Source organism: Pinus tabuliformis, chromosome 1_2, assembly GCF_031772625.1.
Source record: "Pinus tabuliformis cultivar Carrire ecotype Pingquan chromosome 1_2, CPIR1, whole genome shotgun sequence".
In the NCBI taxonomy this organism is placed as follows: Eukaryota; Viridiplantae; Streptophyta; class Pinopsida; order Pinales; family Pinaceae; genus Pinus; species Pinus tabuliformis.
In genome coordinates this window covers 59,982,905-60,008,288 of record NC_142298.1, presented here as the reverse complement: position 1 = coordinate 60,008,288, position 25,384 = coordinate 59,982,905, and positions in this window count along the sequence as shown.

Genomic DNA, 25,384 nt, shown 5'->3' with positions numbered 1-25,384 from the left:
CATAGCCCACATCTGACCCTCCATCTCCAATGTAGATTCATCAGGCCCAAAGTGCTTCCACTACACTCTAACTTGCTCGATTTCTCAGTTCCAGAGCATAAGCACCTTTTTCTGCAATATACATTGAGGCTTCGACTGAAATTCTCCATCTAGTTTTACCTACAATACAGTCCAGTCAATCACATGATCAACATATTTAACATACTTCTTAAGCAATGATACATGGAAAACATCATAGAATTTCACTATTAGAGGAAATGTAATTCGATAGGATACTAGCCCAATCCTCTCAATGATACTAAAGGGTCCACAAACCTGTGGTGCCAGCTTGGAACATGATCCAATCCATAAGGAGATATTCTTCAGTTCGATGTGCAAGTACACCTGTTCCCCAACCTAGAACTCCTTGAACAACCTGCTCTGATCTGCATAAATTTTCTCCCTATCCTGTGTTGGCTTTAGATTTTTCTTTATAGCCTACATGTCCTATTCCATGTCTTCCAACATCTTTGGTCCAATCGACACCCTACTAACCGGATCACTTCAACTGATGGGAGTGTTGCAACTCCACCCATACAATGTCTCAAAAGGACTCATCCTCAATGACTCTTGATAACCATTGTTTTATGCAAACTTTACCAAGGGGAGATACTCTTTTCACTTCCTCAAATGATGCATCACATACATACACAACATGTCCTCCAATATCTTGCTGACCCTCTCTATCTGTGGATGATATGCTATATTGAAGGCCAACTCTGTGCCCAAACATGCAAATAACTCCTTCCAAATCTTGGAAGTGAACTTTGCATCCCTGTTTGACACAATCTTCTTTGGAACACCATGCAATCTGACCACGTCTCGAATGAATACCTGTGCCACATCACTAGCTGAGAATGTAGACTTCACGAGAATAAAATGTGTAACCTTTGTTAACTTGAACCGAAATCACTGCACACACCAAGACCCAAGAAGGAAAAACAAGCAATGGCTCCCGTACGTGCGTCCACGTAGAACCTGTTGCACAGCAAACTGTCGGTGGAGGAGAAGGGGAAAGCCGTCACTATAGAAACATATGAAGAGAAAGAAGATTTGCAGGATCTTACAATTGTAGAAGAAGATGATGAAGGCATGGAGGGGGATACTCAGCCTAGGCACTCTGTGAAAAAAATACCTGCCTATGTCCCCCCGTGAAAAGGGAAGGCCAAAGTGCCCAAGGATTTGGACAAAGGCACAGGACTATAAACATATGTAGTAGATCCAGCAAGCAATAGCTTAGTGCACTGCTAACCTTTGCGCAGTTCGAGAACAGTTGGAGGGACTCCGCGCCAAGATTGCCGCGCTGACAGAGTGACTCGAGGGCGAGTCATGATGTTTGTGTTGGGGGCTTGTTGGGCATGGAATTCCCCCCAAGGCATGTTTTGGGGCTCAAAGCCCAAGTTTTGTCCTAATCTTGTTGTAAAGCTCCGTGAATTGCGGGTGCAGAGCGCGAAAAGTATGATAGAGTCACAGGGTTGTCTGCCCTAGTTTTGTAACGTAATGTCGACTGGATGGACCTACCCATGGTCCGCGGACCGTGGGATTATATAAATATAGCAAGGCTATAAGTGTAAAAAAGAGGAGAATTATAGAAATAAGAAGAGAGGCTACGGAAGTAAGGTGAAGTGTGTCTTTGTGTCGTAAAGTAGGAGAAGGCTCTGCAACTGAGTGCACAGAGGCCTAGTAGTCTGCAGCTAAGTGCACGGACTCTTGTAGATGAGTGCGTAGGATAGAGTCGTGTCTATAACCAAAGAAGGAATTAATAAAGAAAAGTTTTATCATAACTCTGTGTATCTGTTCTTGGGTTAATGCATGTTTGATATACTTTGCAAATATATTGTTTATTTACTACGCGCACCTATATGAATGGTTTATGTTGTTAAGTATATCTTAAATCACACAAGTAGGCTAAAATAATCAACTAACATTGGACTACCAGTAAGGTCTTGGTTAATAACGGAGAAGCGCAATGTTTTTCCCCCAAGTAGGGCTGTGCAAAGGTAGCATATCAGGTTGTGAGGTACGAGAAAGTGCGCAAAGAGAGTTGCGCATAGGGTCAAACCACAGACCACTCGAACTCATCAGACATCTCTAGGATGTGGAAACCTTGTTCTAGCACCCTCCCATACTACTTTGGGTGAGACCTCAGTTCACACTCCAAGTACTGTTGTCGAAAGGGCCAGTAGTACCGGGATTTGTTTGGCTAACTTAACTATGAACCTGGGTTAGGACCCAATAAGACACAAAATCTTAAGATAGGAGTATCTTAGAGAAATCTTCGAGAGTATTGTAACGAGCCTTGACTTCGCCACATTAAAATGCTAGTAAATCTCTTTGGAGCAGCAGGCGGTAGTGACTATAACGTTCCGCTACTGGGAATAGTGGTTGGTCATGGTTGTGTTGTATGATTGGAACTTTCACTTTCAATATAATTGAGCTAGCAAGTTTCGTGCATATGTTGTTATTGTATTTCAGCTATCTTGGTCACTCTAATGATATATGTATATATTTTCTTATGCATGGATGTACAGAATATTTTTGTATAAATATGTGTGAATCTTACTATGATGTGCCATTGGTTTAACCATCACTTTGGATTGTTAGCTTACTTGCTTTCCAGTTTGTGATGCATCTTCACTCGTGTGTTCCCTTCTAAGCTACGCGCTTCCATAGGTTTCCAAGGGGCACACTCACCTTACTTTCCGTGTGTTGGAACCATTCATGCACCTTCCTTGGCTTGCTACACATGTCACACCCTTGCTACCAACAAGGATATCTTACTTGCCTCTACGCACAACCATAGTCAAGGCGATAGCATATGACCCACTATTGGGACTCCTACACCAAACGATATGAGGTATAGTTGGGACTTCTTACCGGGGAGATCCCTTGACATGTTGGCGGGTTCAACACCATCAACATTTTTGGCACTAGAAGGAGGGCCAGATGACAAAATGAGTCCTCTCATCCAGTTTTGAACCTTTCCACATCTATCATGGATACTGTCACACTCACCCCACCATGATGGTTTTCATATGTCGAACCTCTTGATATCACGAGGGAGTTTGATTATCTCTTGTCCGAATTCACATATGATGGTGAAGGTGAAGTAGCCTAGCCTGAGTACTTAGAATAATTCTATTCATTCCTTTCATATGAGTTCTATGCAGAAGAGGCCAACGTGTTGCTTATATACACACTTCATGAATCCCCACTACGGTGATGCTGGAGTCTACCACCTAGCAGCGTGCACTCACTTGAGGAGTTATGTGATCTCATTGAATCTACTTTCCATCATTTTGATCTAGAACCTCTTGACCAAAAACTATTAAAACAATGGAAGGCCCTGCATGAACTGCTTATGGAATTTTGGGACCGCTTCCATGTCTTGCAGTTTTAAGATCTGAAATGTCAAATGAAATTCCAGTATCTCATGGACATGTTTGAGTATTGTCTCACTAAATCTATTAATCCTAAAAGGAAGTTCAAGCCCAAGCCTCGCTCATCATACTTCGATGATGGAGCTGCACAATCACAGATGGACACAGTTGTGTCACAAGTCACTGTCCTCCATCCCCTCATCAAACAACTCCACCACTGGAGAGTGATGTGGGAGAACAGGCACACAAATCCCTTCAACTATCACATCCTCCCAACATCACTTATCTCAATTTCATGTAGATTTGGTTGCGAATCACATGGGTTTTTGCATGTATTTCGTACCTCAACCTTCATCTTCGTATTCTGATGATCCTCCTGATTCCACTATCTTGTGTTCTCCCATTTCGAACTCTACACTTGTTGTGAACAAGGATCAAGCCATTGACAGAGTTGGTATTTCACAACCAACCTACGTAGTCATTCATGAAAAGTATGACTGGGAGGTTATGCATCAACCCATGGTGAAGGATGATTCCCTTCTATCTACACCTCCTCCACTTTTCTCTGACATTTTGGTGATTCTACCATCCCTGATTTCGCTCGTGTATCTCCGTCTATAGATGCACCTATTGGGGGGTTAATTTGTCATTATTATTATCACTTTTTAATACCTGTTTCATCCATTTCTATTCTTTATCATGTCATTTATCATGGTTTATCATATAATTCCATTTTATAATTATATATGATCTTATGGATAAATATTATTTCTTCTCTATTTTTAATAAATTGATTATTATACATGTTTTTACCAATGATGGTTTATTAATAAATTTGTTCACCATTTTAGCCTCCAAGATATTTTCCATATTGAAGATTTGATCTCCAGCTCATCATTAAATGTGCCAACTCAGAAATTCGTTGGAATAAGAAGTGACAATTTTTCATTGGACATTTTGGGCAAACGGAGAAGAATCTAGAAAATCCGAAACATGGGTTTTGTCTAGAACAGACCAAATTAGTTTTGTGATGGGCCGTTTTCCCAAATTTGGTTTGTACTGAGAGAAACAGAAGGTTCTCTAAAGACGTTTTTCTCAGATTCGCTATTGTGGCCATTTTCCAAAATATCTCAGCTGCAATGCCAAATTTGACCTGTTCTTGTTGAATGATTGATGAAAAGATATTCTAGATAGGATCTTGTTTATCAATTTGTTGTGAGAAATCCAATTTTGTAATGAGGATCATATTGTAATCATCTCTGTTGTAACTGCTCTTTGCTCTCTGTATTTAAATGAAAATAGAGATCAGAGAAGGGGATTTAGGATTCAGGATTCACGATGGATGATTAGAGAGAGAATTAAATGGGTCAGTAGATTAGAGATAGGATAGGATAGGATAGGAGTAAAGGGGATGGATCTCTATTATTTCAAATTGTAATTCTAATTTACAGACTTGTGGTGCCAAAAGAACGTGATCGTATTGTAATGTCACTCAAGTTCAATGATTAATATACAGTTTGGAGGTTTCTATTCATTCACCTTATCTGAAGTAGCCCAGCAGCATTCGCTGGTGGCTAAGGGCCCAGCCTCTGGTGGATTAAGCTATTGCTGTATTATATCTTTCTAATTTATACAAGTGTGGTTTGTTTAATGATTACCTTCTGCAATTGAATTTTGTTGCTATTTTCTTCCACCATAACAAAGATTGCTATTTATCACAACTTAAATTGTTATGCTGTTCATTTTGTTTATAAAGCTTCACTGTTCACTTCAGATTCTACCGTGCATTACAGGTTGCTTCTTATTTAGTATTGTTGCTCATTTCTATTAATTTTGTAGTGTTGTTCATTTCCATTTAGTATTACTGTTCCTTTCCATCAATATTTCATTTATGTAAGATGAGCTTTGTTGTTCAATTCATTTCCACTAAAGTTAAGCTTTGTTGTTCAGTTTTTCAATAGACTCAGTTGCTGTTCTTTTCTGCAAGGATTTGATTTCATCTTTTAATTGATATTGCAGCAAGTGTGTTTTAGTAAGCATTTCCAATTAAATTTCCATTTCCAGTTATTTGCTTTAGTGTGGATTGAAAGATCAATAACTGTAAAGAGCATTGACTATAGCTGTCTAAGTTCTCAGATTAGAGATCTTGCATATGATAGATTTTCATTTGCATCAGTTTACAGGGGAGAGAGTTATCATTATTGAGTCCTCGACTAATGATTGTTTGAGTAAATGATTTAATTCAGAACATTTCGGTTTCTTGTTGTTCCAAATAGATTTTGTTTCCAACATTCATTTATCTTTGCATTTTAAAGCACTATACTGAAAAACATTACTCTTGAGTAAATAGCCACCTCAGACTGAGTACACTCTTGAAATAAAAAATTGTCCCTCGGTTGACAATTAACGTGAAGATAATTAGGAGTTAAAAAGACACCTTTTATCACTCAACAACACCTATTTTTTATCTCTCACAAAACACACTGGATGTCATTCCATCATTTGACAATAGATAGGACAAATCATTCATTGAATATCCATTTGATTCTTCATATGCTTTTTCTGGAAATGTAGAGGGTAAACATTCTTGCTTCTCATATACCCCTCTATGATATTCATCAAATCATGAGGATCCTGACAAACAACCTGAATTTCCTGATCTTGGTTGTCGTGATCTCTCTACTTTTTCATCTGATCAAGATGTTGATTCAATCGTTGCTAACCTATCTAAGACATTGGTCTATGATGATATATCTGTCAACGAAGTCAAAACCCCATAGAATGTCGAGGCACTTCAGCCCGAGCTAATGGTTATGTCATGCCCTCGCTATCCTGAGGTTGGTTTCATTTCTAATCAGGAAATTGTTCAAACACCCAAGGCTCCTCATCACTCATCTGTATGCATTGAAGATCAATCTCACACACATATTTTTCTTCCTCCACTTGAACTACACTATCCCATCGCTCATTCATTGGAGGAATCTTACACACCAAGCACACTTGCGCAACGTAAGTGGTCTACCTTTTTTACATTTTCTTGCATGTCACAGTCAAGAGAATGCATACACTTAAAATATGCACACACTTGAACATAGCACCATGGCAAGTCTACATAGTGCATGTCATGCGCTTTCACTTCTTTTTTGTGGACGCACTTAAGCTCGGAGTGTGTTTGTCTTCATTTTTACATCCTTCATCTTTGCTCATTTGCACTTTTGTGCTATTCACGAACCATACCTTCACCAACATGGGTCGACCAATGTGTCGGTGGCTACATGGGAAATATCAGTTCACGTGAGCATACCCATGTATCATTAACTTAGGAGTAGGAGTATTTTTTTCTTTTGGTTTGTTTTCTTGCATGCATGATTGCTTCTTACTTTGCATGTTTGTTTGTATTCCTACTTTTTTTCTTACTCCCTTTACTTATGCACTTACTTCTACTTTTTCTTTGTCTTGTTGTTTGTTTCTTATTTACATTCGTAGGTTAGTTTCGCATTAAACTGTGTGCAACTCTTGAAACAAGCTGGGTAAGGTACAAGAGGACTTATGCAGTTATCAATAATTAGTTATCTTTCGTCCTACCTTTGTATGAAGAACTTATTATATTTAGTCTATGATATGTCAATGGAAAATACATACTCTTCGAAGTGAACCTTGGTGTTACAGGTCTATTTGGGCACATCACTCCCAACATTAAAATAAGTACTTTTAGGGCTCATCAAACCCTAATTCAGTTGCTACATGCCCTAGACAAGTCATCACATTGAATGCCAACATTCCTGAGAGTTTCTTGGACTGAAGATATCGTGAAATGACTCCTTGAGGGACCAACGCAACCTTGGTTAGGGGTAAGTGCTCTGCAGAGTAGGCCCATTCAAGCCTACTTTGCACAACACCTAGGCCCACTTTGACCTGCACTGGGCAAGATTGAGTGAAATATTCATGGGGCTCTGGGAATATTCTTTCATTCTAGATCATTCTAGAAGATTCCCACCTCTTATCCTCTCTTATGAGCTTGAAATTGGATAGGGAATGAATCAAATAACCTCCTATGCTCTCATCCCTTCCTCCATGGAAACTTACTCCCAAACTAGGAAGACATTCAATGCCTAATTTATGACAAAACCACCTCCATTTCCCTATAAATTGATCACTCATCATCGTGATCAAGGGCTGGACTTTGAGAATTTGCAAGGAGATACTGTTGGTTTGAGGTTTGAGATCATAAGAAAGTATTGTTATGCTACTGGAGTGTTGTGCTTTTAGTGTGGTGAAGGATGGAACTCAAGCTGGTTGAGTGACATGGGATTGAACTTCTTTGGTTGTAACTCTTCCTTCTAATTAATAAAGCTATTTACACCTTTTCCCATATTCTTGTCTTTATGTATGATGATTATATGTGTAAATGATTTCGATTTTATTTGCTTATAGTAGATATATCTCTTGCTTTGATTGGTTTTTTTCCTCTATTTATGATTGCAGGTACCTATCGAGCAGATTCAGTTTGCGAAGGAATGATGGGATCTATTGAAAGGAGACAAAGGGAAGTGAAAGATAACAAGTAGGTCCCTTGTCTTATTTATCTTCTATAGGAAAAGGTTAAACTCTTTAAATATGGTGTTCTAAGTGTAGCTACCCACTTAGGGAAGTTGTGTTTATCCGTAGATGCAAAATTCCACATAAAAAAATTGGCGACTCCATTGGAGATCGACCATTATTCCGAGTAGTTTATCCTCATCATAGTACACCCTAGTAGACTTTACTGACTTTGTTGATCTCTTTTCAGTCATTTTGAAGCTTTTTTGGTAAAAATTTGCACTAGAATGCCTACTTTAGGAATGTGTTGGTACCAGATCACCCTTGGTCAGGGGATAGTGCTCTACAGAGCACCCTTGGCTTAGAGACAATGCTATGTAGCACAATTAACCCACTCTAACTTGCGCTAGTCCTCCTTAAGCTTAAAACCCATCTTTGGGTTGGATTTTTCCAAATTTTCTTCTCAAGTTGTTTGGTGAAAGATCAATGGTTGTTATGGTCTTTGAAATCAATTTGTGTTTCCTTTCCTAGCCCTAGTTCGGCCTTGATTGTTTAGTGTTTCTTAAGTCATTTCTTTTTCATTATCAATTCATTGTCTAAGTTAGTTTATATCAATTAATATTTGCTAAAAAAACGTGTCGTAAAGTCTTCATTTCTTTGCAAAAGAAACTGTCGTGAAGTCTTCATTTCTTGAAGAAAAGTATTGATTGATTTGTTTGTGCATCTAGTTCTTTTTGTTCATCTAAACACTAAAGGGACTGAAAAGAAAAATTTTCATCGTGCATATTGTAGTTTGTGAATGCTTGATAGGAATAGTTTAGGGAAAGTTGCATTAGGTGTGTTCTTTGCTCTTTGTCAAAGATCTGATTCCTCTATCCCTTACTAGTTACTATTTTCATTGTTAATTGAATGAAAGAATGTTTCTCATGTTAGTTTCATTCTAGGAATTGCAAACATACATTGCGTGGTGAACCTTGAAAGGTAAAATTTTAAGAAGATCAACTTAAAAGTTATCTAAATTAACCTAATGGAGCATTGTAACTTAACGCATAACATTTAGAGGTCTAGGATAGAGATGTGTTTTGGCGTCGTTAAACATAGCAGCTATCGCTAACTTGTCTCCGATACATTCCTAGTGTGATACCTTATTCCACGTATGTAATTATATCGCAGCTAGTCCACGTACCTTCAGGTATATAGGGCAGTGTTATAGTATGAAAAGTATAAAGGAATGCTCTCACTGTGCAGCTTCACATTAGACAACGCTAACATGGATTGGGCCTCCACATACTTTCAGGTATATATGGGAGGACTACATTAGGTTGTGATGCATTTGTAAGTAACCAAGTCGCCTGCCTTGTACAATGTGATACGCCAAACACATCATTCGGGGATATTTCCTGTACGTATGTTAAGTCCTTGGTTTACCGAGGTAGTATGTTGCAGTTCACAGTTGCTTGGTAATCCTTTTGCCGAGATTATCCCTCTTTTGATTTGTTATGTTATTTTGATTAAAATAAAATTAATTGACCATGGATAACATCCTCCATGTCACTCCTTAGTTGATCTTAGGTTGAGACATATGGCAACAACTCCGAAGTTCACCGATCAAGGAATTCCTATTGATGGGAATCCTAGTCCTTTTCCTCCTTTCAGAAATATTGGTGCTCCTTATATGGCTACATTGTCCCTTTTGGGACTTACTATCGGCTTGCCAGTATGGGTTTTCTCAACCTCCTTGGCCCCGCAACTAAATATTCCTATAACTGGACAAATTCAACCTCCAGTTTATCCTCAAGTTGACCCTTTGCCTTCTTCATCGGTTGTTTCTTCCTCCCCTTCTTCCTCTTTGCTTGGTGAAAGTATTGACACTAGTAACTAGGTGGATAAGAAGAAGAAGAAGAAAATTTAGCAGTGGGGCAACCAAGCAACCATTGCTTTGAATGCAACCTCTGATGAGAAACTGTCCAATAAGCCTCACAAAGTTTGATATCCATGCAAACTTTGTACGGGAGACCATATTCTTCGAAATTGTCATGATATTCCTCATATCTTAGAAGAATGGTCTTCTTGTTCACATCGTACTGTGTCATCAAATTTTGGAGATCATGCTGGCGACACACCATCACCTAGTGATAGTAAAGTTAATGGAAATAAGGCTAAAGTTAAGTTTCCCTATAGGTTATGTGAAGGGAATCACATCATTCACCTTTTTCCCTATTTGGATAAAGCCAGAAAAGTGTTGGATAAATGTCTTGCTTCTCCGCAGCAACTTCCATATGGTTATGGGAGACTCTCCCTTATTCCTTCACTAGTTGATAAAGTGACTGACCCAAATCAACTGTTGGTCAAACCCACTCTCTCTGAATGTGAATCCCATGATTCTATACTTGACCCATCACAGGTTGAGGAAACAGTTGACCCAATTTCACCTTCAATTAATCGTACCTTTCTTGTAGAGAGTGAGTATGATACCACTCAGGTTCTTTTTCTTTCTTTAGATTCCAATGGGCTTGAAGGAAACCGTCCTGTTCCATCAAGGCAGGAGGAAAATCCTTCCGTTATCGTAACTCAAGGGGGTAATTCTCCTGTTCTTATGGTACCCCCTCCAAGTAGTCTGGTCACTTCCTTTGATTGGAATCGACTGGCAAGATGTCGTCTTCCTTCTTATGTGCCTTTCCAGATCATAGTACAAGTTTGTAATATGATTGTACCTAGCACTATTATAGATGTTGCATCAATGAGTATCGTTTCCTCCACCACTTGGAAAGCACTGGGATTTTTGCCACTTGTGCCTGTTATCCAGAATCTGTTGGCTTTTAACAGAGGAACTAGTTAACCATTAGGGATCCTTCCTCATTTGCCTATTACTTTGGGATGAAAAAATGTTTATCTCAATGTGATGGTAGTCCTAGGCCCTTCAGATTACAATTTACTTCTTGGGAGTGACTATGTTTATGACATGGGAGCTATTGTTTCAACACTCTTTCAAGTGATGTGTTTCCCGAATGAAGGCAGAATTGTCACTGTTGACCAGCTTTCATTTCCTAGTCCAAATATGGCTTCCAGTCAACCATCTTCCCTAAATGGTCCTTTTGTCCCAATGGTATCTTCCCTGCCATGGGTCAATTATGTGGCAACCCATTCCATGCCTACATCATGGACGATCAATTCTATGATGTTGTACATTATGTAGTGGGGGAATTGGAACCAGATCTCTCCTTCCAGAGAATTGTTCTCCCATTTGATGAGAACCTCTTGGAAGTCATGACCTCTTATGGGTCGTGATCAAGTAATATGAGGACAGTTCCTGGTCTTGTGTCAACCTCGTTAAAAAATGAAACAAAGAGTATAAGCATAGTTCCTTGTCTTGTGTCAAGCTCGTTAAAAAATGAAACAAGGAATATGAGCATAGTTACTTGTCTTGTGTCAAGCTCATTAAAAAATGAAACAAGGAATATGAGGATAGTTCCTATTCTTGTTTCAACCTCATTAAAAAATGAAACAAAGGGTATGTGCATAGTTCCATGTCTTGTGTCAAGCTTGTTAAAAAATGAAACAAGGAATATGGGGATAGTTATTTTAGTCTGTCAATCTCATTAAAAAATGAAACAGGTCCCAAAGCATAGTTCCTTGTCTTGTGTCAAGCTCATTAAAAAATGAAACAAGGAATATGAGCATAGTTCCTTGTCTTGTGTCAAGCTTGTTAAAAAATGAAACAAGGAATATGAGGATAGTTCCTGTTCTTGTTTCAAACTTGTTAAAAAATGAAACAAAGGGTATGAGCATAGTTCCTTGTCTTGTGTCAAGCTCGTTAAAAAATGAAACAAGGAATATGAGGATAGTTATTTTACTATGTCAACCTCATTAAAAAATGAAACAAGTCCCAAAGCATAGTTCCTTGTCTTGTGTCAAGTTCGTTAAAAAAAGAAATAAGGAATTTGAGAAGAATTCCTTGTCTTGTGTCAAGCTCATGAAAAAATGAAATAATGTCCCTTGGAGAAAAGTTCCAATTCAAGTCTTTGATTAGATCTCATAAAATCCTAGTTGAGTCTTTCACTTGATCTCGTATATGAACCTTCATTCCATCCACCTGATAGCCACGAGTAGTCTACTTAGGTGAATGCAATGAAGCTTGGGGGGCATGCACCTAGAATCGAGTCATCATGCTGGGTGCATGTAAACTAATCTCAAACATAGTTTTTTGTTTCAAGCTTGTGTAAAAATGAAACTGAATCCAAGCATAGTTTTTCGTTTCAAGCTTGTGTAAACATGAAACTGAATCCAAGCATATTTCTTCGTTTCAAGCTAGTGTAAACATGAAACTGAATCCAAGCATAGTTCCCTATGGTTCAAGCTTGTGTAAAAATGAACCCATCTCCATTTTAACCCTTGTGATTGCCATTTTATCAGCCTCTTCCGTCAAATGAGCCTTGGTTTTTCTCCTTCCATCGTCACTATTTTCTTGGCCAATCATATGCTTTCACTTGGTTGTTTTACCATTTTTTGAGGAACAGTTGCAATGAGTGGTCTTATTAGCCAACCTATTCACATAAATCAACATGTTTTGAGAAGTTCCAACATCATCGAAACTAATTGCTATCCTACACACCACTCGTTCCTCTAATTGGAGTCCTCCTTAAGCTCTTTTCAGACTCTCGAAATATGAAAAGATTGCCAAGCGTTTGTCCTTTCCAGCTCATTAACGGATTGGAAACGACATCTACTCAATATAAGTTTAACCCTTTTCTGGATTGAGATAGATTATTTACAAAAAAAGAATACGTTGATCAAACATGGTCAATAGGTTCTCTCTCGTATTGTTTTACGCTTTTTTGGACTTGAGAGACAAATCTATGAAAAATAACTTGTGGAGTTTTCTTTTTGCCCCATTTCAAACTCTCTAAAAATGAAAAGGACCAAGTTATCATTGTCGTTAAACTTGTTAAAACATCAAATAGCGAAAAACTTGCCCATCATGACAAGACCGAGTTTCACCTTCCTGAGACTCATTAAAACATCACATAGTGATGGATTCACCCGAAGGGTGGAATTATACAACAAGCATATGTTATCCTCCTCAATCTTGATAAAAAAGAAAGAGGTACTGGTCAGCAATGACTGGGGAAAATGGGAAAATGGGTAAACTACTTTATGGTAGTAGGTCGCTCTTGAACATGACACTTTCACTTCATCTCTGTGACTACTTAGGTTGGGTTATCTACTTGATGGTTATCACACCTATGGTATATCATACCATCCATTACTATGGTTTTGGGTCAATGCTACCAATTCATTCAGTGTCACCGATATGTTCAAGAGAAGTCACTCAGTAAAACTTCATCCTTTGCAATACTCATAAACCTTCATTTTCATGGCCACCATTCCTGAACCTTGTGTCATCAGTCACATTTTGCCTCCAAAATCATTACACTCATTTCGTTTCGTTGACATGGGATACATTAAGGGCCTCCTACGATGAGTCGCTTCTTGTCAACATCAACACATTATCCAAGAAGTTGAGTTAGAAATGCCTTTCCAGTACCTTGAGGCTTGCATACATCAATGGAAATTTTCTCGCTTTCGGCAATAGGTTGACATCAGTGGCCTTCGATTGAAAGACTTTGTATGGTGTTCAACATCAAAACATCCATTCACACAATGTATAATGTATTGTAATACCTTGAGGATCATTATCATTATCGGTGATTTCTCTCACATCTGTCAATGGCTTACATCATTGGCTGGTAATCAAACAGTTTCTTCCCATGTTCGACTTTAGATCACATATTCACATGGTTATACTCATACTTGAGCAAACGATTGTATGAGATAGAAGGCCCCAGATCTAGTTTCATCCATCTGGGTTGCGATTCCAAGAAAGTACTAAATCACCTGTACAATGGCTTTACACTGATGGGCATCCCATCATGGGTCTATATCTGTAGATGGCTATCTATGTAAATGTAATGAAAAGTTTATATGTTGAGTGTGGGTATGCTTTCCCTCAAAAATTCATGAAAAAATCCAAAATATCATGATATTATGTATTTTAATTGGTGTACATCACCATTCGCTTCAAAACCTCCTCATCACATCGTAAAGCATATCATCGACATTATCATTTTTGACTTCATGCTTTAGGGGGTAGCTGTTACAGGTCTATTTGGGCACATCACTCCCAACATTTAGATCAGTACTTTTAGGGCTCATCAAACCCTAATTTAGTTGCTACATGCCCTAGACAAGTCATCACATTGAATGCCATCATTCTTGAGAATTTCCTAGCCTAAAGACATCTGGAAATGACTCCTTGAGGGACCAGCGCAACCTTGGTTAGGGGTAAGTGCTCTGCAGAGAACTTAGGTCCATTCAAGCCTGCTCTGCAGAGCACCTAGGCCCACTTTGACCTGCGCTGGGCGAGATTGAGCGAAATCTTCATAGGGTTCTGGGAATATTCTTTCATTCTAGATCATTCTAGAATATTCCCACCTCTTATCCTCTCCTATGAGCTCAAAATTGGATATGGAATGAATAAAATAACCTCCTATCCTCTCATCCCTTCCTCCATGGAAACTAACTCCCAAATTGGAAAGCCATTCAATCCCAATTTATGACAAAACCACCTCCATTTCCATATAAATTGAGCAATCATCATAGTGATCAAGGGCTGGACTTTGAGAATTTGTAAGAAGATATTATTGGTTTGAGGTTTGAGATCATAAGCAAGTATTGTTATGCTACTGGAGTGTTGTGCTTTCGGTGTGATGAAGGATGGAACTCAAGTTGGATGAGTGACATGGGATCAGACTTCTTTGGTTGTAACTCTTCCTTCTTCTTAATAAAGTTGTTTACACCTTTTCCCATGTTATTATCTTTATGTATGATGATTATATGTGTAAATGCTTTTGTTCCATTTTCTTATAGTAGATAGATTTTTTTCTTTGATTTTGTTTGTCCTTTGTTTATGTTGCCTTATTGGGGCCTGACCCAGGTTCAGAGTGATTTAGCCAAACAAATCCCAAAACTACCGGCCCTCTCGGCAACGGTCCATGGTGCGTGGACTGAGGTCTCACCCGAGGTAGTATGGGAAGGTGCTAGAACCAGGTTTTCACACCCTAGGGATGTCTTGATGAGGTCTAGGAAGTTCGCGACCCGATCCTGCGCACTTGCACTGCTCTACTCAACCATCTATCCTTCGCAACTCATGCGTCTGCTTCCACATAGCTCTATAACGAGCATGAAGAGGAGCTGTCTATATCCTTTATCCATATTGTGGTTTTATTATAGATATTAACTTAATTATGTGGGCCCAATATTCTTATTAATCATTCAACAATTATAACTAGTGTGCACAATCATAAATTGTAAAGAGATGCATAAATATCACAGAAGAAATAAACACATAGTATTTTAGAATCAACTTATCTTTTATTAATCCTCTATTCAAATACAATCCCAACTCTACCCTGCACACTCAGCTGCAGGGGTCCGCACACACAACTGCAGACTCTACCAGGCCTCTATGCACTCAGCTGCAGAGCCTCTTCCTACTAATATAACCCAAAACTTGGACTTACAGACTCAAATCTAATTCAGCATACAAAACCCATATCCTTTCTCAAAGCTTATAACTCCCTTTTTCCCTTAGAGCCTCGCTCTATTTATACAATCCCATGGTCCACGGACCCTGGGTAGGCCAACACATTCTATATTAAATTACATTATTTTAGGGCGGACAACCCTAGACTCTCGCACTCCGCGCTCACATTTTGTGGGGCCTTTACATTACATTGACCAAAAATTTGGGCTTTAAAGCCCCAAAAACATGTTATGGGGGAATTTGTTGCCCAACAAGCTCCCAACACAATCATCGTGACTTGTCTCGAGTCACTCAACTAGTGCATTGATCTTCGAGCGAAGTTCATCCAACAAACTTTGCGCTTCGCTGACATCCGCCGCACATGCTTTCGCTGTCCACTGTACCAGTTGTGTGCAACTCACTAATGCATCATTGTCAGGAGCAATTCCTTGCCTAAGTGCATATATGCCCTGCATCTGTGACAGCGTTCCCTCGATCTTGGTGGTAACGGTGAATGCTTCCTCGAGCCAAGGCTAGATGCGTGCTTTAAGCATTGCTTCTTTCTAACGTGTGGCGTCCACCTGTTCCTTTTGAGCCTGAGTCTCCCTCATCTTGGCCAGTCATTGAGTAAGGGTGACTATCTGCACAATCCCCCAAACAATGGCATAGGCTTGCTGCAACTCCCACGCTTTTGTCTCTAAACGTTGTAGCGTTGAGTCTTCCTGCAGTGAAGTGAGGGTGAAGAGTGACTGATCTAACAAGCCCGTGCAATCCTGTATGGTGCGCTCTATTGCTTCCAACCCTGATTGGATGGTGCAACATTGCCGCTCTCTATAGAGGGTTGCGCCTTCAGTCGTAGCTCGGCGATCTATAGGTTTAGGTCCAGATGGATCCTTGTTGCTTCCTCTTTTACCTCGTGGAATCCACTGGCCAATTTATGGATCTGTATCCTTACTGGTAATTCTGTTGCAATCTCTAGCTTGAGGATGCGACGACATGCTTCTTCAACAATTTGCTCCAGCTGCTGAGTCTGTGCTACCGCTTCATCGCATTGGAGGCTCAGTTTCTCAATGTTGATTTGCTGTTCACTAAGCATCTATACTGCACATCCATACCTAGCGTGGAGCTCTGTCATCGCTCCATCCTACAGTTGGTATAATACCTCTTGCGGAAGGGCATCCAAGTTTAGGCCAAGTCCCTTGAGCCAGCCTACCATGGCTTTGCCCTCCATGTTGTCGGCTGTCAGTGCTCTATTTGGCAGTGCGACGATATTAGCCATTTTGGCCTGCAGCAATTACTCAATTTCTGATGTACTCGTAGCCCCATAGACAGCTACTATTCCCTACTGTGGGGGCCACACCTAAAGTTCCCGGAGTTGCGGCCTGAGTGCCCCCAACACATTCTACTGCTGCGTCATTGCTTCTTGGAGCGCCTTCCTGGTGAGTTCGCGAACTATGTCACTGACGTCGTACAGGTCACCCTTGGTTAGTGTAATAGGCTCCCCATCCAACTTAGAAGCCTTGGTCTTCTTCCGTGGCCCTGTTCGTTCCATCTCGCGTGACTGTTTCAATTGTGTAAAAGTGGTGCTTGGGTCTGTGTCTTCCCTTGTATCATCTGCTTCTTGTCAGGTGGTGAGGTTTGGGCCTCTTTGCTCTTGCGTCGTGGTGGCCCCTACTACTACTGTTTCATCGATGGCCTTGGTTTGCTCTACGATGACCTTTGCTACTTCGCGGGAAACCCTAAACTCCTCGGTGAGCTACTCGTTCTGTTTCTATTGTGCCAGCAGCTTGGCGACATCCTTCCGTCTTTGTATCGCTGCCCCATCGCATACTGTTAGATCTGGTGTGCTCCATTCCTATGGCCATGAGTCAAGCACTACGAAAACAACGTCATCTATTTCGATAAAGGGGAGTGTGGTCCACTTCTACTCTAGGTCCTTCCTTGCCCTAATATACATAGTGTGGATGTCTGCTTTAAGGTATGCAAAGCTATGTAGACTGTCAATATACCGAGCGGGATAGGCATGGCCATTTGTTGATCCACATTCATATGCTCACCTCGATCAATACCTATAAGATCTTGGTTTCACGGATTCATGTGGCATCCTTTGTCGTCCATAGCGACGTGTACTTTGTTGCTTCTGGCCAGTGCTAGTCTAGGGGAGGAAACTAACTGTTCCCCGTCAATTCCCCTACAACTAACAAGATGGATAAGAGCAACCACGCGTAATGGAAGGTCTTACCGTACTCTTGAGCCTCCTTGCAGTTTGTCAGGAACTCTTCGCAGAGGAATTGAACCCAGTTGTACCGTACCCCTTTTGTGCATTGCTCGGCTAGTGTGATGACCGTTGCTAGTACCTTGTTCCCACGACATTTTCTCATCACTTTTCCTACCAACAACTGGGTAGTGACTCAGACCCCTTTGTCTTGAATGCGAGTAATAACGTAACCCCTTTGCTTTTTCTCCAACTTATATTTATTTTTCATATCCTCTACAATTTCCAAGTCTCCACTTGTACCAGCTATTTCTGTGGGTCCCTTCCCGTACAGGGAAGCCGAGAAATCTTATGAATAAGTTTCACCGTGATGGGAATGGGCTCCTCCAGCCACAAGTACCCATCATGCATCAGGCAAAGCAGTTTCCCGATGACAAATATCGTGATCGGTGCTCGATGAAAGTGTGGGATCGAGAGGAGGCGGAGTAGCCCGGCCTCCTCCACCCCGTGCAGCCATTTCTATGGTTGCAGCGCTGTAACTACCCCCTCCTTGCTTTGCTCCATCAGTTGGCTGGTTTCTAAATGAGGGAACTTTTCACTATCCACAAGTTCCCAGTCTTCAAACTTCATCGTGGGTACGTGGCCCACAACGGAACCTTCAAACATAATTTCCTCAGGGAGGAACAGGGTTTTGAGTGTGCTTTTAACGACATCCAAATCTTTAGGTACTTTCACCGTCCCTTTCCACCATGGGACATACTTGGGCAGCTTTGCTGCGGTGCGCACTAGCTGGATGTCTTCCTCCATTTCAACCTCTAGTTCAATCTCTTCTATGAATGCCTGGAAATCCTCCTCTTGATCATCGCTCCCAATATTAACAGTTTTTCCCTTCTCTTCCATGGACAGCTTTCCAAACCACGAATTTCACAAAGACATATGGATCGGTCCTGCTGCCTGTGGGTCCTTTTTGGGCCTTGGTGTCTGGGGTGATTTTGGGATTTTCGGTGCATCCCCTACTAGTGGCATAGAACTCTGCGCGGATCCCTTGGTTGTTGTCATTATGCTTATCAGGGAATCTTGTGTCTCCTTCAGCAATCCTTCAAACCACGAACTTGCTCTTACAACCTCCAAATTCGTCAAGTTCATACCCACTTGATAACACAACAACTGAATTCTTAAAATGACAAGGGTCATTTTGTGGAGAGCCACCTATGATTTATAGGCCCTTTTTAATTAAAATTAGACCCTTCCCCCTATTAGGCTCATTAGCGTGAGAATGGCAGTAGATAGCCCCAAATCTTGGTTTGAATTTGTGACTTAATTACCCATCGCCCACTCCTCGTTGCCTTAAATTGGACACCTTGTCATGAACAGTGACACCAATGGTCACTTTCCAGCCTACCCGCGTAGCAGTGCAGCCCCTTGTGCGTGAACGCTACCCCTGTGACATACTGAACCTCCCATGCTCTCTTTCAACTGCTGGGAGTGTTGAGACTGTGTTTCCTACAGATAGTTAGGTGGTCGCACCCGTCGTGCAAGGCTTTAAGTCACCTTTCAGTCCAGTTTGTGGACCTTCCTTAATTATTCTTGTGCTAGTGAGTGCCTCACATTCTTCGTTATGTGGTGCACTTCCTTGGCTACATTGTCTGATTAGGTGTGGTCACAACCATGGTAGTATAGCCAAAAATTCTCGGCAACAATCTTCTAGTGCGGTGGTAGGGCTGCCCATATGTGGCCTTTCCTTTTGTCGACGCATAATGCTTGTGACATTTTGGTTTCCAGTTTTATGATATCCTTGTCCATTAATATGCTTTTCTGCTTCAGTCCTACCTGATCTTCTTTGACTTCGCGAAGCTCAAGGTTCCCTCGCTGAAAAGCTTCTTGAATCTACATATGTTCATCCTCGCATGGCTACATAATCTCTTCAGTCTGGTCTTTGCATGTTGTCATAATTATGGAAGTTATTGCATGAGGAACTTTTCCTGAAGCTATGGCCTCGACTCTGCTCGTCATCTTCGAACTCATTTTTACACTCAGGTTCTTGCACATGGCCCCATAGGCCCATCGGACCATTAGCACGCGCATGTCCCAATCAGTTTGTTCCACCTGGTAAACTCAGTTCATGATTCCACATAGCTTTGTGAATGCTCTGACGTGGAAGATTTGTGGTGTGCATCGCTTTCCCTACTGCCGCATCGGGTTTTGATTTCCAATTCTTAGTCTGGGATGTGCTTGCACAACACACATCTGCACCCATCGACACAGGTGGGTGTGCAAGATTCTTCGTCTTGGTTGCCCGGCTCTCATTCGACGCCGGGGACTTCCAAACTATAAATGAATCTGTCTTCTAAATTCGCTGTAGTTTCCAATAGTCTTCTGATATGTACTCCACCATCGTGTAGGTGTCGTGCGCAATGCCCATTCCAGCGTGCCGTACCACTGTGAATTTGGTACTGCATTTTCAAATTTATCTAAGAATTCATCCACCAATGTTACCCCATCATATGTTAGCAGTTCCCTTGCTTCTGTCGTCACGCACCGTAGTGATCTAATCATCATGTTGCAATTTAGAGTTGTCACATCATGCAACCGGTTCTACTAGCGTTCTACTTCTTTATCTGAATCTGAAGTACATGAACTGTCGCATTCCCATGAGATTCTCCCATCTACAGTTAGGTTCACCCGATCCTGGTCTTTTGCCGTTATCTAGTAAATGTAATGTAGCTCATCATCGCTGTCATTGTCATGCACAGGTTCAGTGTAGCGCACTCCTTCTGCTGGGTCTAGTGGAATGACTACGCAAAGGGAATTTTTCTCAAATATCATCTTTTGCTTATTTAGGTTGATGACTCCATTCATATCAGTGGCCCAGTCTATTCCTAGCAATCCGGGATAAGGATTGCTTTCATCCACAATCTCTATCACTTCAAAGTCCATCTATGTGCTCGTGCCCTCGATATCAACTGTTACCCCTTGCAACCTCCCAATGGGAAAAATATTTTGTTGGTTCACCATTCGTAATTAAATAGGGGACCACTGCAACGTGGGCCTACCCATGCATTCCCATGTCTGCTTTGGTAAAACATTTGCATCCGAACCCAAGTCTAGGATTACTTGATCCATCTCATATTCACCAATCTGCGTCATTAATATCATTTCCCTCCCAGTGCACAATGTATGTTTTCCTAGTTTCCAAAGTACGTGTGATTCACTCGACCTTGCACACCTAGTGATCAGCTCTTGTAGTCCTTTAATTGCCTTATTGTCATGCAGCAGCTTCATGCATGTCTCTAAAAAGGTAGTAAGCATAGAAGGATCCATTCCTGGCTCTCGTTGATCCTTACTGCCTAAAGTAGAGCAGGGAAAATTTTAAGAACCCCCCCTAAATTTATAAATATAATAAATGGGCGAATCTCCATGGTATATAGGAAAAATGGAAGGCGATTTTATCAATAATATAATATGTATATATAATTTTTTGGCGAATCTCTCACCAGCCATGGCGAATATTTTACTCAATTATAAAATCTTGTAAGATCTTGGTGAGTCTTTCACTAAATAATAAAACTTTGTAAATTCCTAGTGAATCTTAGCATAGGCTACATGCTGGTTTAATTCCCCCAGTTAAATAGGCTAAGGTGAATACCATGGGTCAATACCATGTGCCATTTTGGTGAATACCATGGGTCAATACCATGTGCCATTTTTATTTTTATTAATTCTAATATTAGGGTTAATAATGGTTTTTTGCATGGTATTAATAATAATCTAGTCCATGGTATTTGTCCCATAGTATTTTGGCCATAGTTTTCACCTAAATATAACCCATTTTTTGAGTGTTCGTAAATATAAGGTGACTTATGGAGTAAACATAAAAAAAAAAATTATTTGTTTACCATACCTCTCATTTATTTATATTTTTATTAATTTACCATACCTCTTTTACAAATATGGTATTTGGCCCATAGGATTCACTTAAATAAAACCTCTTTCTTGAGCCTTCATAAATAGAACGAGGGTTATGGACTAAATATAAAAAGAGGTTTTATTTAGTCTAGTTTATTTATATTTTTATTTATTTACCATACCTTTTGAGTAAGTATAAAAAGACGTTTTATTTATTTACCATACCTCCACTTTACTTATATTTTTATTTGTTTACACCCTTACATGTATATAAGGTGACATATGGAGTAAATATAAAAAATGTTTTATTTATTTACCATACCTCTCATTTATTTATATTTTATTAATTTACCATGCCTCTTTTATAAATATGGTATTTGGCCCATAGGATTCACTTAAATAAAACCTATTCTTGAAAATGGGCGAATGGATTCACTTAAATAAAACCTATTCTTGAAAATGGGCGAATGGAAGGTTGTAAGTCCTAATTTCAAGGGCTAAATTTACCTTTTTTACCCTCTCCCTTAAAATAAGGTGGGCTATTTGAGGTGATTTGTAAAAATGTACTATGATACAAAATATTCGCCCACTAAAAATTTAAAACCCCTTAATTTCGCCAAAGGGCGAACATTCGCCCCTAAAATTATCCTTGAAGTAGAGGCCTCCGCGAAGCTCTTCTTAGCTTCCGTAAACATCTCTTTTGCGCATTCCAACTCAAACTCAAGTTCCTTTGTAGGAGACTTGTGAACCCATGTATCCTCCTCAGGCTGCTTCCCCTTATCTTCCCCTGTGGTTGTGCTGCTTCTGAGCACCATATTCACATTTGGGTCTTCTTCGCATGGTTCAGACCTCATCATTTGAATATTTTGAGTCGGAGTGGGCTGGAGTACTCCTTTCTCGCACATTTGTGTGATCAACGTAGGACAATCTACCATTTCATGATCAAATTGATTACAATATGAACAAGATATCCTCGTTGCGTTGGTACAATCACGAGCGTAGTGCCCTGGTCCTCCACAATTGTAACATATTAACTGTCCACGGCCCCTTCCTGGTCCCACTCCTCCTCGTCCTCGACCTCGGCCTTGAAATCCAGCACGCACCATCCCTGTAGCTGGATTGAGGCCTCACGTTTCCATTTGCATTCTATAGGTTGAGGTCCACTCCATCATCAATTCATAGCTGCGATAAGTATGCTTGTTGTGGCCCAACGACCTACAAACATTACAAAATAGCTACTGCGGAGTCTGTGGATACTTCTGCAACAAATGATAGCTATCCATCATGTGTTTTCTTCCTATCTAACATATCATGCACTAGAGCGCAGGTGCCACATTTGGCCTTACCTGTGCCTCCACCCTCAATGGCATTGGCTCCCCTCCTGCCAAGTAGTTCATGAATACTGTACAATGGTATTTGTCATGGCCTTGGCATTTACATTTTATGCACCACACTTCTTCGCGCGCCTCTGGCCATGGCGCCCTATCCTGCTTCAAACTCTGTATCTTCAAGCATAGATTTTGTAGTTTCACGTGGATTTGTTTGACTCCAAATCTCGAATCCTGTATCAGTATTTCATGCAACCTCATTGCCATTTCCGAAGCTTCGGCCTGGGTTGAAAGCTTCTGCTATGACAATGCTATCCTCAGGTGTGGTTTTAAAGATGCTACAAACCATGCGCAGTGTTGCACATCTGTTAGATTTATAAATTTTGAATAATTTAACACATATTCAACAGAGATTATCCTTATCATGTACTATTGCAGAATACATACACAATACATAAGCTCCTCTACGTTGATCATCAATATAGCAACATCAATAACAATAAAACATCAAGAGCATTCACACATTAACACAGTATGTAACTCGGGGAAAGCATCTCGCTAAACACCCCACACTATCTGTATATTAATGATTGAGACCATGTAACATTACAAAGTACAATGCTTATCACAAGCAATCCAGTACCAGCTCCACCTGTTACACACAATACAGCTAAGATCTGATCTCCAAATCTATTCCACTGCTTGCCTGCCTCCACTGCTCAATACCTGCTCAAGAATTGAATGAGAATGGTTTACCAAACTCGTATTTCACCTCCAAAGAATCACTCAAACTGTGTTAGACATGAGCAGAGGCTATAATACTGGGCAAATACATGAGCAAACTCATTGGCATACTCAATCCCTTGATTGTGCAAATCCTCATGCACAACTATAGTCACAAATGATAGCAATCTGATCCTCTAACACCTGTCCCTGTTGAACTGAACATGCACTGACATGCAACTGAGTTAACTGATGTATTTTTTAGTTGTATTATGAGTTAATGATTAGTTTAACAACTCATCATTATTCTATTTGTAGTTAGACTAACTACAACTAGTTTAACCAAGTCAAACTGAACACAACTCCATCAACTCTACAATCAACTCCACCAAACTCAATTGATTGAGTTCTAACTGAAGTCATGCATGCAACAACTCAACTGACTCATAATAAAAGCATACTTCCTTCTGACAGCTACATGGGCCACATCTGTAGCTCAAACTAATGTGCTCGAAGAGAATAAGATCAAGTTTATAGTCCAAATATTATTATGAGACAATAATATTTGACTTTTCTATTTTGGACAGCCAGTCTAAAAATAGACTTTGATCACTCCTGCTGTGATCCCTCCTGCCGTGGTCACTCCTGCTATGATCATCCCTGCTATGGTCACTCCTACTGTGATCATCCTTGCTGGGATCCAAAAATAGAACTTGCGCCATAATTTGCCTGCGGGCCCACTTAGTGAAGGCGACTCTTTTCACTAAGCTCCATCATCTTGTTGCAATCTCAACACTCCCTCTCGAAAAGATATGGATTATTAGCAACCCCTATCCTACCTCGGTGGTACTCGAATTTGCTCCTGGTGAGAGCCTTCATCAAAATATCAGCATCCTGATCCTCCGTTGGAATGTATGAAAGTAACATGATCCTCTGCTGCACACAATCTCTGATATGATGGTACCTAATGTCCTTGCTGCCATATACTCGGCCTCTTGAGCTCCCTGCCCAATCTGCATCCTTCTGTCTGTACCAAGATCCATATTCCGATGTGCCTCTCAAGTAGCACAATACATGCTTGCCAACCTTCCAGAAGAGCTTGGTAGGCTTAACCATAGCTTGTGAAAGCTGGTTAACTGCATAGCATATATCAGGTTGTGTATTGACCAAATACATCAGCGACCCCACCAACTGTCGATAAACAGTGGCATCCACTTCTTCTCCCGAAGTGGCATCCTCCTTCCTCCAACCTCCAGGAAGAGGAGTATCAACAAGCTTGCAGCCATGCATGTTGAACTTCTCCAGTATCTCCCGAGCATACTTGCCCTGAGAAACAAATAGTCCACCACTGCACTACCATATTTCCAATCCTAGGAAATAGTGAAGGAGGACCAAGTCCTTCATCTCAAACTCTGTAGCAAGATCCTTCTTGCATGACAGTATCAACAACTCATCACCCGTTAGAATCAAATCATCAACATACAGTACAATGATAAGCAACTTACCCTCCACCACAATCTGGTATAGGTTAGGATCTGCCTCACTCTTGGAGAATCCAAGTCCTGTGAAATAGCTATCTATCCATGTGTACCAATCACGTGGTGCTTACTTCAACCCATATAGTGCTCTCTTGAGCCTGCACACATGCGACTCGCTACTGAAGACCTCAAAG